The sequence below is a fragment of the Cottoperca gobio genome, chromosome 20 (assembly GCF_900634415.1).
Source record: "Cottoperca gobio chromosome 20, fCotGob3.1, whole genome shotgun sequence".
NCBI lineage: Eukaryota > Metazoa > Chordata > Actinopteri > Perciformes > Bovichtidae > Cottoperca > Cottoperca gobio.
In genome coordinates this window covers 3,327,544-3,341,557 of record NC_041374.1, presented here as the reverse complement: position 1 = coordinate 3,341,557, position 14,014 = coordinate 3,327,544, and the positions used below count along the sequence as shown (strand labels likewise).

Genomic DNA, 14,014 nt, shown 5'->3' with positions numbered 1-14,014 from the left:
GAGGTCTGGACCCTCAAGACCATTCAGTGGGTTTAAAAGCCAAGTCTTTCTGGAACTTGCAGTTGTGAAATCAGTCAAACGGAAGCACATCAAACTGCCGGCTTAAGTAGGCCACTCCTGCTGAGTTATCGCTTTATTTTTGTGCTCTGGCCTCACACATGCTGGTGAAGCTGTTGATTTAGCAGAGGGAGAGATTGTGATATAGATGTGCTTCCACAGCTGAATGCTGAATGCCAAGTGTAACCACTGATAACTGTGCATGGCAGTCGTAGAAAAACCCTGAGGCGATGGAGACCTCCGCCCCTTCCTAACATGATCCAGGGGTGGAAAAAGAAAGAAACAGTTTGAGTGATATATACTGTATGGACTCCTGGATATCATGAACTTCTTGCTCCACTTATGAGGAGAAAGATGTAGGTGAGTGCTCGGAGTGAGAGGCTTAATGGGAATACTGGCCTAATACAAGAGGGGGGGGGGGGGGGGGGGGCAGGAGGAGGGGAGGATAAAGAAAAAGTTGAAGAGGAAAAAGAGTGGAGGCAGGGTTGCAGAAAGAAAACCCCACCCCCACCAAAGAAACAACAACAACAAACCCTCGAGGGGTCTATAATCCAAAAATGAGAGAGCTGTGACTTGGAGACACTCAATCTGACAAGATGCATTAAAGCGATGGAAGAAAGGGAAGAGGCAAAGCTAGATAAGAGGGCTGCTTCCAGGGAAAAAAAAAGAGAGAGATGGGATGATGAGCTGCAGATGTGACAAAGGAGATTGTGCTGGAAACCAGCCATCAACAGATCCATGAAACAATGGGCTCCATCCTGGGCAGAGCACACAATCACTGGGATTATGCTGTGTGACACACTTTCATTCAGTCTATCTCTGTACTATGAACCTGAAAAGAACATGTTATGTCTTTCATTACGGTCGATACATTATGGATCCACACCATAGATCGGTATGTCGTCGCTAACATAAAAACATCAAAATTGAACCCTGTTAATTTTGATTGTGGATTATAATGCATTTTGGAATATATACTTATTTGCTTTCTTGCAGAGAATTAAACAATAAGATTGATACCTCGCTCGTGTCTGAACGGTAAATATGAAACTATAAGGCCAGCTTAGCTTAGCATAAGACTGGCAGCAGAGGAAACACAATTAGTGAACTTGAGAGGTGCTGGTGGGTAGATCTATTTTTACCCCGGTCAGATCCAGGCTGGTTGTGTCCCCTGTGCTTTGTAGTCTTTATGCTAAGACAAGCTAAGCAGCTGCTGGCAGTAGCTTCATATTTAATGCACACACGTGAGTGGTATCGATGTTCTCATCTCACGCTCAGCAAGAACGCAAATAAGCATGTTTCTGAAAATGTCAATAAATGTTCCTCTAACTGTGAATAGCGTGGTTCTTACATACTGAGACCCTTCGTTGAGGGCTTTACTTAAAATCTCTCATTTATATGTGTATGGTTTCTCCTTGGAAGGCAAGCCAAGGCTCTGGTAGATTAAAGATAAACATGGAAGGCACATATGTTTTGTCTTTTCACAGTGATATTACACAGAGGAATTCAGAGAAGGGATACTTCAGCAGGTTGAAAGATGTGGTCACTTCCTATTCAAGTTGTGCAACTTTAGAGCTCAACGTCTACCTTAGTGCTTACAGTCGTCCTCCACAGTTCTGATGTAATTATTGTGTCAATCCATCTATTAGGTTGTTTTCTTTCTGTCTCCCAAAAGGGGAGCCTTGTGCACTGCATATCACAGGAGCACATGTGTTTGCTTTGGTTTGGTGTTAATTCAGGAAAGAAAGAAAAAAACCCACACATGCAACAGGAAGCCGACAAACCTACGCAACACAGGAGAACAAGCATGCTGGGGTTGAGGGTCAGGCTGGGAAGCTGTATCGTTCTGTCAACGCGTTTTATTCACCCTGCCCACATGGGGAGAGTTGTTGATTTCTTAAGTGGGAGCAGAAGGATTTTTAGTCCCTGTGAAAAGATGACAGTAGAGACTCATTGCCCAAAGAGCAGTGTCTGTTTATTCCAGATAAATCTTGCCCACCCTGCGGCATCACTCTATATTAATTTGAAGTAGGGAATTTTTATTAAAAAAAACCATTGAGAGAGAATGTTCAAATTAAATTGCTGAATATTTAATGTCACTCTTGTGCTGGACACTCCAATTTATTATGCAATTATTTGATATGAAGACCATTTTATTTCAGCATAGTGCCGAGCACAGCGAGTTCTTGTCTTGCATCCCACATCTTATTACACACAAAGAAAATCTTCCAGGATTTATGGAATCTTTCTACACTTTACATGACAGTTAGTGGAAGGAAATAGATTTAATAAGTTTCATGGGATGTCTCACCTGAAGTGTTTTCACTGATATATATATATATTTTTAAACTACAGACACGCATACATACATATATATTTATTTACAATCTTGTAATCAGACAGATGGAATGGGAAATCTTTTAGAAAAATGAGGCCAGACAACCTGCTGCTTTACATCAAGAAAAAAAAAGAAGTAACAAACTGTTTTGGATGACTACACACACGCTGAACGCACACATCGTCAGTGTAATCTCTTCCCCATCACAATGTTGTTGATGCAGATCTGCCTGTTGGTGACATGCAGAGAATGTTTTGCATTCATTCCTGCGTGCATTGGTGTCAAAATGCCTCGGAGGCTTCTTAATCCTTCTACATCAAAATAGGACACGTTTTCCATAAATTACAATGGTGTACTCGCATAATTACTGCGGCCCCCGTGTTACATAAACAACTGGATGAAAGTTTTACTTCACGGTGGATTTTGAAGGGTGTTGTACGAGTCTCTCTGATGACAATACGCGTGCTGTGCGCTTATTACACTTCCACATGCTTTTGGGTAATGAGAACACGTTCGTAAACCCGCTGTGCGCTACCTGCCCAGAACCAAAAGGCAGAAAAACAAAATCAGCGACTCCACTGGTGAACACCGTGGAGATTTTAATCGATAAAGAGGCAGATATTTCCCTCAGGAGTTGGTGGAGAGCCAAACGGAGAGTAAATATTAGACTTACATTCATCAGGTGGGCACACAACACTTCAAATTAATGCTCACGGTTAACTGATTTCTAATACATTTTCCCTATGTGCCCTCCTCTCTATGTGCCCTCCAAGACCAACGTTTATCACAAGAGCAAATGTCACATGATAGCTAAACCATCCCCATGAGCCGAGGAAGGACCCGAGAGTAAGTGGACCTTGTTATGAACCCTTTGCTTATTTCTTCACAAGACAGATGCGTGTTATGGTGCAACATGTCATATTGCAGCCTGTCTTTGCACAATTCCTGTCTGCAACATCTGTACCAATGTCGCCTGTGCTCGTATCTGAGCCTTTTATCCACATTTTAGGAGTTTGTAGCAGCACAGTGTCAGTGTCAGAGCACAGCTGGAGCTTTCTCAGATTAAGTCAAGCTCAAAGGCAGTGACTGGTTTTGAAAGATCGTACGCAGTGACATCAGCAGTCAGTCACAGTCTAGCACTTCTTATTAAAGTAATAACCACCAAGTTGAAATCATTTGCAGATTAATTTGTGTCACTTTCATTTATCTTTCCACAAGAGGATATTCCCCCTAAGAGGTGTCAGGCTGATCTGTTTTATTTTGGATATATTCCTCTCACCTCACAGGCAGCTGGTATTATTTTAAACTGCCATTCCTAGATGACTAATTTATGCAGTGTTACAGGCAATGTCAATCCTCAGGCTTTCCAGGGGACCAGAAAGGTGTCCCTCTCTCACCAGCGTTATGACAATCAGCCGAAGTATAAGCAATGTAGAAAAGCATGGCAGATTTGTGTAGGGAGGAATCCAGAAAGTTCTGGCATGCATCCTCAGCTACACATACGCGGATACAATCTCTGATTCATCATTTGCAGTAATAATGCTCATCAAAGTCGTTTAGATCAGCTTATTTCTAACAAGCGGAAGTGACAACAAGGGATGGGTTCTCTAATATTAGGCTACATTTAAAATATATATCACAGTCTGCTCAGGATGGTCTGTTTTCATCTGCTTTAGTCTTGATATACTTAATATTCTTAAACAAACAAAGTGAATTAAGTTCGGATGATTTATCAATTGTGGCTCCCTCAAGTCATTTTAAGTAATAACAAATGTGCAGAGTCTGTATCTTAAGCAGTTTTACAACTCTGCTGGGAAAGATCGTATACACATTTTTAGCACTTTATTTATACGCTAAATAAATATATATTTAGCTGATTTTCTGGCACCGCAGCTCATGACACCATGTGGAACAGTAAGATAATGGACGGTGGACATAGATACTGTAGGGTCTTACTCACAATGATGCAAAACTCCATACACTATGTCTCAGCAACACTGACACACCATTTCTTTTTGCGATGTGCTAAATTTTAAGCACTTTATTTATATCCATCAAGCTAATTAGTGTGCACAGGATCCAAATACTGAGAGGTTCTTACAATGTTTGGACAATTATAAATACATAAAGCGCCATCTGCTCAACACTGCCAGGCTACCAGTGGCAGCTGAGATGGAGCAAAAATTTTGCCAACTACCTACTTAGATCTGAGTTATTATCATACAGTATGAATTTATAGGCTATTGCAAAATACAATGATTCATGTCAACTCTACCTGGGAAGTTACAGCCTCCAGAAACCTGAAATAATGTGTTTTGTTTCGTGTAGATACTTTCTCCATTAAAAAGTTTAACAATAGCTTTATCCCCCATTGTTAACCTGTTTATTAAACTATGGGAAAGCATTGTAAGTACACAATAGGGCTCCCTTTGTGCTTAATAATCATTTCTCTCATAAATAATAAATGAACGTGTGAGGTAGCCGCAAACAAAGGGTTTAGTATTGTGTGTTGAGAAAATACACAGGGAAAAACAGCACCGCTTTGGTAAATGTGCCAATGAGCTTCAGTCGTTCAGCACAGATAATATACTGTGCATATCTTATTTAGCTCTAAATCTTATTTAAGCTTTAGGTTACAATGTATGTGGTTATCAAAGTTGCTGTCCATGTTTGTCCTTTATTCTTTTTCCAACAGGCTAATATAGACTGGTGTGATTATATCTTTTAGCCAGCAGGGGGCATCACGGAAAACAATGCAATTGCTCCGCGTGCATTAGCGAAGAAGAAACTCACCACAGGTGTTTTGGTGTTAATTGGATTATCGTGCACTGTCTTGGTAAAAGTCCTGTTTTTCTTACTGAAATTCTGCAGAATTGTAGCTGAAATGTTCGCCTGTGCCTTTTTTACGGGCTCCTGTTTTCAACACTTATCTGATAAACAACTTTGCTAACAGAGAAAGCTTGAAACGGCCACCATGGTCGTATGGTAAGTAGCACAATTGACACAAAGACACGTTTTATACAGGAAAAGGTCCATGCAACCTGGCTAAGAAGAACATATCTTACAGGGGACGACTTCTTCAGCTGTCAAACTGATATCAACATGTCGAATACAAAGCCATGAAGGACCTTATTGTGATGGAGGATTGGCTCAGACAGGACTTCATGTGTAGACTGTCAAGAAGGCCTTCAAACAGTAAGTGCACGTCATGTATAATTGAATGTGTTGTATGGGCCGCCGTGCCGTAACTTTACACGTGTGGCTTCTACGTGTTACCTGCACACCGACTCACACACCGACTCATTTAGTCAGGGTGTGTTTTTTTTGACCCGAGTTTGGTAGGAAGGCTGCCGAGCCTGAGCCATAACTGCACTGTTGACCTCCTCTGTGCCCGTGGAGCTCTAACCTGCAGACCTACTCTCTCACTGTTCATGTTGTCATGTTGTCTTGAACTGATTATGGTGGAATGGCCACCGTGCCTGTGCCATAACAGTACCTATACTGTTGACTTCACATGTGCCTGTGGAGCTGAAAGCTAGGAAACATAGCCTGGTGTGATTAGACTCACTATACAGTTGCCTAGGTTGTTGTTCTGTGTGTCATTGTCACAGTGTGATTGGATAAAAACGATTTTGTAGCCTATGTCTTTTTATAAGAAGCGTAATAGAAATTCTACATCTGAATTTAAATGACAGTAGGTTATTTTTATGTGGTTGCCATCCCTAGGCCTACATTCTTGTGACTTCAAACCCTGTTTAACACGCCAGAGCTTATTGGTTATTTGGGTGCTTGCAAAGGAAAGTCAGATGTGTTGTATACTTTTTATAGTCATTTCACTTAAGTCGGCTTGTGTGCATGTGGTTTTAAAGGGTCATTTCATGTGCCATCTTGGATGAGCTGTTGGGTGCTTATCTCTGTAGCGCACATTACTTACTAAGTTGTCGAAATGTAAAGGAAATTCAAAGGAATGCAGAAATTCTGTGCAACAAAGTGGAGCAATAGAGCTGAATCAAAGTAAAGGTCAGGGGAGCACTTCTTGCAAGAGAGGATCTTTTTGGCTTTTAAACAGATGAAAACATCTATAATATCTGTAAACTGTAGTATCTTTACAGGAAACCTGATACAAAAAACTGCCATTTATAGGCTTGAATGCTTTTGACTCTCCCAGTGGAGTGTACTGTTGATGACGGTTGTTGCACAGGAAAACCACCTTTTTACATAATTTCACATCAGTTGGCAATTTCCAAACAGTGAGAGCGAGTCCCTGTTTACATTATGCCCCTGTTATGTGGTTCTGTTTGTATATATTGGTTGCTGTGCCATCACTCGGCCTAATGTTGTGATCTCTCCTTTCTCTGTGGAGCTGTACACTGCACATCCTGCTGTTTTTTTTTATTATTATAGATCCCATTCACATTGTGGTATCTTGTTTTGTGACAGATTAATATAATGTGTTTTTTTTTATTTTAATTTTGTATTGAACAACATGTTCCTTGGTTATCAGCGTTTGAGGTTAGCTGTGTCGTCTCTACTCCCTCATTGTTTGCAGTTACTGGTGGTAGTTGGTGTCGTTTGTTATATCGCACACCAATTTCTAATCCCACTTTTGTGATTTTTTTTTCTACATACAGTCGCAACTTTTTTTACCTGCGCAAACTTTAATTTAGCTTGGCTCTCATAATCACACAAAAATAACAATAAAAATGTCTAGTGGAATTGGACTCCTGCACAAGGCTCAGTGCCACCTGATATTTTGAAACAATGTTGATGGAGCCAAAATGTCCAGGCTTTGCCAAACTAACAGAAACTGGAAGCATTTGCTGATTCCAAGGGGATTATTGTTTTGTCTTGTTGAGAGGTGCAAAAAGCAGAATGTTCTGATAGCGCCACTACTGGGGTTTTTTTCAGGCACACATACTGAGAGGTGTGAGATTGCCAAAGTGCACATAAGGCAAGCCTGCAGTCCAAACCATACGGTCAAATCTCAGCCCACATGTCCACTTACGATGCTCTCAGCACTTGTCATGGCTTCACTCAAAATTCAAGATGTTCCAGTGGCATGTAAAGGGTGCACTAATTTAATCATACGTGCTGTTTCTAAATTAGAATTTCACAGATTTTCTTCCGTGCTGCTGCATGCCTTAATTTGTCCCTGTGCTTCAAAAATACATGTATTGTAATTATTTAGAAAACTGAAGGCGGTAAGGTTTTAGTTAATATTTTGTGATGAGTTTTCTTCCATGGCGATACTGTAGACTATGGGCTGAAGCAGGTGGAAGTGGGACTGGGATGTTTTCTGAGTAGATGTCAATCAAAAAGACACCTGGCAGTTCATTAGTCAACGGTTCCTTCAGACTGCTTACATTTGCATAGACAACTCGAGCTCTCCTTTCAACGCGTCCCTCTCGCCACTTTGCTTGCAAATGTTCTACGCTCACCTTCCCACAAGCCTTTGCAACATAAGTACATGTGTCCTTGTCCAAATGAATAGAGGTTGTTACTTTGCATGTGAATTTTTGTTGCGAGTTCACTTTCACCGTTGAGTTTCCTTAGTTTTAACCTCTTAAACCCTGCTGCACTCACCGGGGAGGGTGTCATTAAAATGCATGGTGCAAGGTCAGGCTCTGTTCAAACCCACAGAAGTTTCCTTGAGACTCTAGTCACGACACGAGCATTTACAAATATAGCAAATATATCGGGCTGAATTACAGGGAAATGGCTAAAAAAAGGATGCACGAGAGTTGAAAAATGTCACTCAATGTAAGCATCATGTAGCTTCAGTGACATGGAACAGATCCAGAACACACTGTATGTGCAGCATCACATGTAATGCACAATGAGAATTCAGGCATTACGGGTTTATAAAGCACTTTTTGCAAAGGGAACCAAAAAGCCGAGGAGGAATCAATCATACCTTTTGGATTTTGGTAGATTAATTAGGACATTAGCTGGAGGTAGGTACATTAACCATGGCCCTTTTTCTTTAAGAACATGGTTTATTGAATATGCATAAAAGGTGGCATAATACAAATGGCCTATAATATATCATATAACCTTTTTTTTTTTTTTTACCAAGGACAAAACCACAAGTAGTGTGATTCTTGTCTAAATAACAATTAATAAGCACACTTTCATCAAATAAGACTGTTGTAGCTGGGTAAGGTGTTTCCCTGCAGATCATTTGTTGTGATGGCGTCTTTCACTGAGTGCAGTGAGCTCACAATGCTTGTTTCTCTAGTGGTTAATAGTAAAAGCTTATTATGTATGTATGTATGTGTATGTATGTATGTCTGTCATATCGCAACCACCCGCATTAATATACCATTTGTACATTTTCTTTCAGAGTGTTGTCTTGCCTTCATACAGACTATATTAGTTTCCCCCTGTGTACCGAAGTCATTGCTAAATAATAGAGGGAAGAATATGGAAGAGCTGTTATCTATACAATGTCATAAAATAAGATACAAAATGAAGATTTAGGACTCTTCCTAACATGTTTTATATATTGCTACAATTGTATCAAATACACATTTAACACACTTTACGCTAAAGTAGAGTATAATGCGTTTCCTTCTTTAAGGAAAGCCCTGAGGATTATGGTATTAATGTGGAAAGTGCAGCTAAAATAAGCTTAGATGTGAAAATTCACAAGTTCAAATACATTTGCTATGATAATATGACCTTTTCTACTTTATTTTAATTCAGTCCATTATCCTTTTTATCAGAGCTGATTGGTTAATCAGAGTGTTCTGTTTAACACCAGCCCTCCAAAATGTCTCCCCTTGACAAGATGACCTTTGTTTAACTGTGGAACATGGTAGGAGTGCAGTCGAAATCGATTAGTTTCACAACTGTTTTCAAACATAGAAGTGTGAAAAGCTTTGAGTGTAAGAGGATTTTAGTGGTGGCGGTGTTGTTGTTGTTTAAGTGTTGTGTATGTGATATGGAGACCTTTTATTCACACTGAAGGCAGAGGTTTAAAATACCACTGGTGACTTTTTCACAGTCGAGGCAATTCTATTTATCTCGTCCAGTGCCAATTCACCACAGAAGTTCTCTCGTGACACTTTTCATACAGAGCAGGTGGACCATACTCTTCTAAATGCATAGTAAGCACAGGCGCGCACGGCACGCACCCGTACGTTATCTGTGTATCATCGGAGTGTCCAGATTTAAAACTATGTTCCTGTGCATTTAGTTGCATTGGGAGTTAGCGGACCCAGACTGACGGATGCTCTGTTGACGAGACAGCTGCCAGCACTCAATCCAGCAACTGGGTCAAGTCCTTGTGACGTCCATGACAAGTCCCTGCAATGAGGGCTGTGCCGCTGTCCCCTCCGGCTCTGCGACTTAACCATGTGTCACCTGTGCTCTCTGGAGGCCTTTTTGAGAGGATCTTAGGGACCATATAGATTCTTCTGTGGTTCTGATTTGGCGCTCACATGCCCATGGAGAGGTGATGAGGCTCTCTTATAATTAGGCTCTGTAGCATCCAGGGGCATACAACTTACGTCTGCTGTTTAGGGATGAAGATGACTGCTCCTTTCCCATCCTCACTGCATTATTAAGGCTGACAGGACTCGTTGCAGAGTGTCTCTAGCATTCTCTTTGTACTGCTTCCCCCTTACCCGCTCTTCCCCCGGTCCTCCTCGACATCCCTCCGCCACATGTGTCCTCTGTGAAATGGAAATGCCGCCCCATTAAAAACAGTCAACCTGAAGCAGATCACTGCTGCACTTATGCTAATGTAGACACAGGAAAATATCACACAAGGAGAGGAGGAAGAAAAAAGTTGGAGAGGGAAGCAAATCGGATATATTTATATATTTTTTTTACCAGTTTCACTTGAGGGATGAAAGTATAGAGTCTCTAATTGGAAATGAATATGGTTGTAGTTAGGAGATATTCACAATTGTGCAGGAGTTGGGTTGGGTTTAAAGTGAGAGTTCAGAATAACTAGAGAGAGAGATGGAAAACAGACAACAGCAAACTTGAATGGGAGATAATTAGGACCACAGTTTGCCCCGGCATTGAACAACAGAATTATCATCATTTGCAGTCGGCCACAACGCTGCACTTGGCTACCACGTAGGCTGGATTTACAGCCGTTTCTATACATGTTTATGGTTTATTTATATATTTCTAATGTTTGAAAGTGGCTTCTGGATAATTGTCCGCTACTTAAGCACGAATACAAAGTTGCAAAATGTTGCTGTGGCTGCTGGGAAATAGGCCTTACAATCACTTAACAATTAAAATCTAACAAGACTTCAGTGGACAAGTGATGCATAAAATTACAGCAGAAAATAAGGGTCCTCTTACTAATCTGTTTGGTTGCGTCTTGGCGGCCTGGGATCAACCCCTCTGTCACCACGGAGAGTGACAGTAATGATAAACCGTAATCAAATCTGCTCCCGCGAGGGTCTGCCTCATTCCTCACTGCACATAATGGGGAGAGAGGAGGAAAATTAAGTGTCCCTTTGATCCATGCGGCTGAATACTGAGCATGTAGCAAATTAAAAAGAGATGCCTGCTGCACCTGCCTGGAGAATTGCTACCAAACAATGCAGTTTAAAAAAAAAAGAAAAAAAAAAAAAGACTGTGACATGCTTGATTGTCAGTCTCAGACCTTCATTTTCTTAACGCAGTGAGTGTCTCTTATCAGTCCAGTAGGATTTGTGCGCCATCAGGGGGGGTGGGGTCTTTTATTGAAGGACAAAACAAACTTTTCACTAAAAAGTCTGGGAAAGTTAATTTAGTAACTGTTGTTTTCCATTTCCTTTGACTGTTTATCTCACTGTCGGCTGTGAACTAGTACTGCTGGCGTTCATCACCAACTCGCTCTCTTACGCAAACAGCAGGTGACATTTGACAAAATGGGCTGTGCCTCTGACGTGGAGGAAAAAGCAATACGAGTGCACTCGTGTGAGTAGACTTCAGCAAACATCTGTGCACCTCCCCTTTTTTTTTTTTTTTTTTTTTTTTGCAAAAGAAGGACATCTTGATCAAATGGGTGCTTCATTGTTACCATGACTACGATGTGGTTCTTAAAGGATTAAGTGATTGCGATGTGAATATCATCATGTCACACTGGGTGTTGTGATGTTCTGCTGTTCTGCTTCTTCAGGTGAAAGCTTGTTGGCATTGATTCCTTTTCTCGCTATACATGTGATGATGATGATCGCCATCATCTTCACGTTGGCGTGTTGATGACCGTGGGAAAGATGATCATTACTATAACAGCTGTCGGTTCCCAGATGCATACTTCTGTGTTCTAAAATTAGATTTGTGCCACGGCTGGAAAGAAAATTCATTATGATTGTTGTGTTTCTTCATTGTTTTATAGATGCCTCTAGTTAAAGGCTAATCACAATTTCCAATCGAGTTAGCGTAGGTTGAGCCACAATGAAATATTCTATTGGTCATTATCTACAGTAAACAACTCTACAAGCAGGCGATCCGAACTATATATACAAACAATCCCTTACCAAGGAGTTCTGTGGATACCAAACGTATCTAACCCTAACCCTATACTGAGGAAGAATTGAACGGGTTTTGATAAAGCTGCATCGATCGGGACCTCGCTTTGTTCCCTCAAAGTTGGAACGTGAGAAAACATTTTTAACGTTCATTGCATACAATAATTAGGCATTTGGTAATTCGGAGAAAATAACATGGAAATCCCCTTACCTCCTACGCTGCCAAAGTTGAAAATTGTGTCACGATGAATAATGAAGTTACTCTGACACCAACTGTATTATCTGAGCTCGCATTGTTCTGACTTTGAAAGCCTTCTAGTTCAGATACTTCTTAACTAGACTGGTGAGTGATAGCATGGTTAAGTATCATGACCCAGCGTTGTCAGGCGGTCAAACCCTTCAGGGGGAACAAATTACTCAAAGAAATTCGGGGGGTGATGCCCAGCCATATTACACATTACACGGGTGAAAACAAATGTATCACTGCACATGAGAGTCATTGAGGCAGAGTTTTAATTATTGTCAGTGTCAGACTTGAGCATAGCCTCCACTCAGGGAGGCGAAAATAGAAAGGGAATTAGCCCCTTTTCACGATCCCTGACAGCTAATTACATATAAAATGGCCAACACCACAGAACAAAAGCAGACCATTATACTTGGCTTTGGCTTGAGCTGAGCTCTAAGGGCTGTAACACGGATACTTAAACTTTTTATTTTGAAGTGTACTTAACTTATGGATCCTGCAAGGATTTTGAATGCAAGAGACATCATCTGAATGTTTGCATAATTTTCTTTGGAGATCAATATGAACTTGTTCAGTCTCGCAGCAAATGTGGGGTGTAAGCTTGGTTCATATTTGGCCTTGCTTCTTGATGCAGCCTTGAGCAGATATCAAAGTATGTGCTCGTGAGAAGTCAAATGCAATGAATGCTAAATATGAGTTCAGCCAGGAGGACTGTTTTATTGGCCCTTAGCCAGATGAACATTAACTTTTTCATCTATTTGATACTTTTCAACACCACCTAGGGAAAGATTAAGAGGTACCACGACTCCAGGGCATCATGAATGGATGATTCAGTCTTGTGTGTCTTAATCTAGTATTTTCAATTAATCATTTTCAATATGGTCTAATCAATCTAATTGGGGGTCAATTACTTTCCCCCTCTGCTCCTGTACCGGATCTTGGCAGGCTGGTGGCTGAATGGGAGTTGGTTTAAAAGGGAATGAAGGGCTCTGTGGTTGTCAGGGCTGCTGCTTTGTATCCTTTCCCAGCCTGGCAGAGGCTCCCTGCTCTCTGTCCTCCAAGTCAAAAGCCACCTCACCAGCCAGAGATGGACAGACAAAGGGCATAGAGAATGGTCCTGGCCTAGTTTGGTCTCTGGGATACTGAGACTCCTTGGCCTTTCTGTGGCCTGTCATAGTGTGTGTGTGTGTGTGTGTGTGTGTGTTTGTGTATGTAAAGATGGGTATCTAACTGGCCCTAATCCTTTTTGTGGGCTGAGTTTGCAATATGATACTGCAGGTATGTTATCTCTATAAGAGTGTACGTGTGTTTGAGTATCGGAAGCCCAGGAAGCAGCTGTATTTATGTATGCGTGTGTGTGTTTGTGTCAGCCATCCCGGCCAGCTGTATCCCCACAGTGTTCGTCCGGTCTCTCATTGCTTGATGCTGGCATAAACAAGCAGTCACTGATCTGCGACATCCTCACATGACAGCACAACAAAAGGGGAGACAAAGTGACTGTCGGCCTCGACGACAGCCAGTCTCGCACCCTCCCGATGTGCGGGCTGACTCAAATTTGCCTGCGAGGCAGCCACACGCCCTGTAGCTCCATGACTGCTTTCATTATTTCCATACCGTGCTTGGTCTGAAGTTGAGTCCGCATTTATCTGGAAGGTGAAACATTGCTTCCTTCGGATAATGTTTGAGGAGGCAGCTGCACTGAAAAAAAAAAAAAAAGCTTCTGTTCTTTTCCGAGTCTTTGTTCTCAGCCAGCTGTTTCCCTAGCTAAATTGCTGAGGTTTGAAAGTGGCATTGTAGCGATGGCGGCGCAGTTGAGGCCAATGAGCAAAAGGCACATTGACTAAAACAGCTAGATGTTGGAAACCAACCAGCTGATCTGTGGAAACTTGTTTTCCA

General features: G+C 41.4%; 1 protein-coding gene across 6 annotated transcripts in view; it reads left to right on the top strand.

Annotated features, from left to right (window-relative positions):
* The first annotated feature begins 5,353 nt into the window (after positions 1 to 5,353).
* agtr1b (angiotensin II receptor, type 1b) overlaps positions 5,354 to 14,014 on the top strand; it is a 343,860-nt gene continuing 335,199 nt past the window's right edge. For all 6 annotated transcript variants that reach the window (XR_003834231.1, XR_003834233.1, XR_003834232.1 and 3 more), the window contains exons 1-2: positions 5,354 to 5,380; positions 5,463 to 5,590. The gene's annotated coding sequence lies outside the window, so the exon portion shown is untranslated. The remainder of the gene's footprint in view (positions 5,381 to 5,462; positions 5,591 to 14,014) is intronic.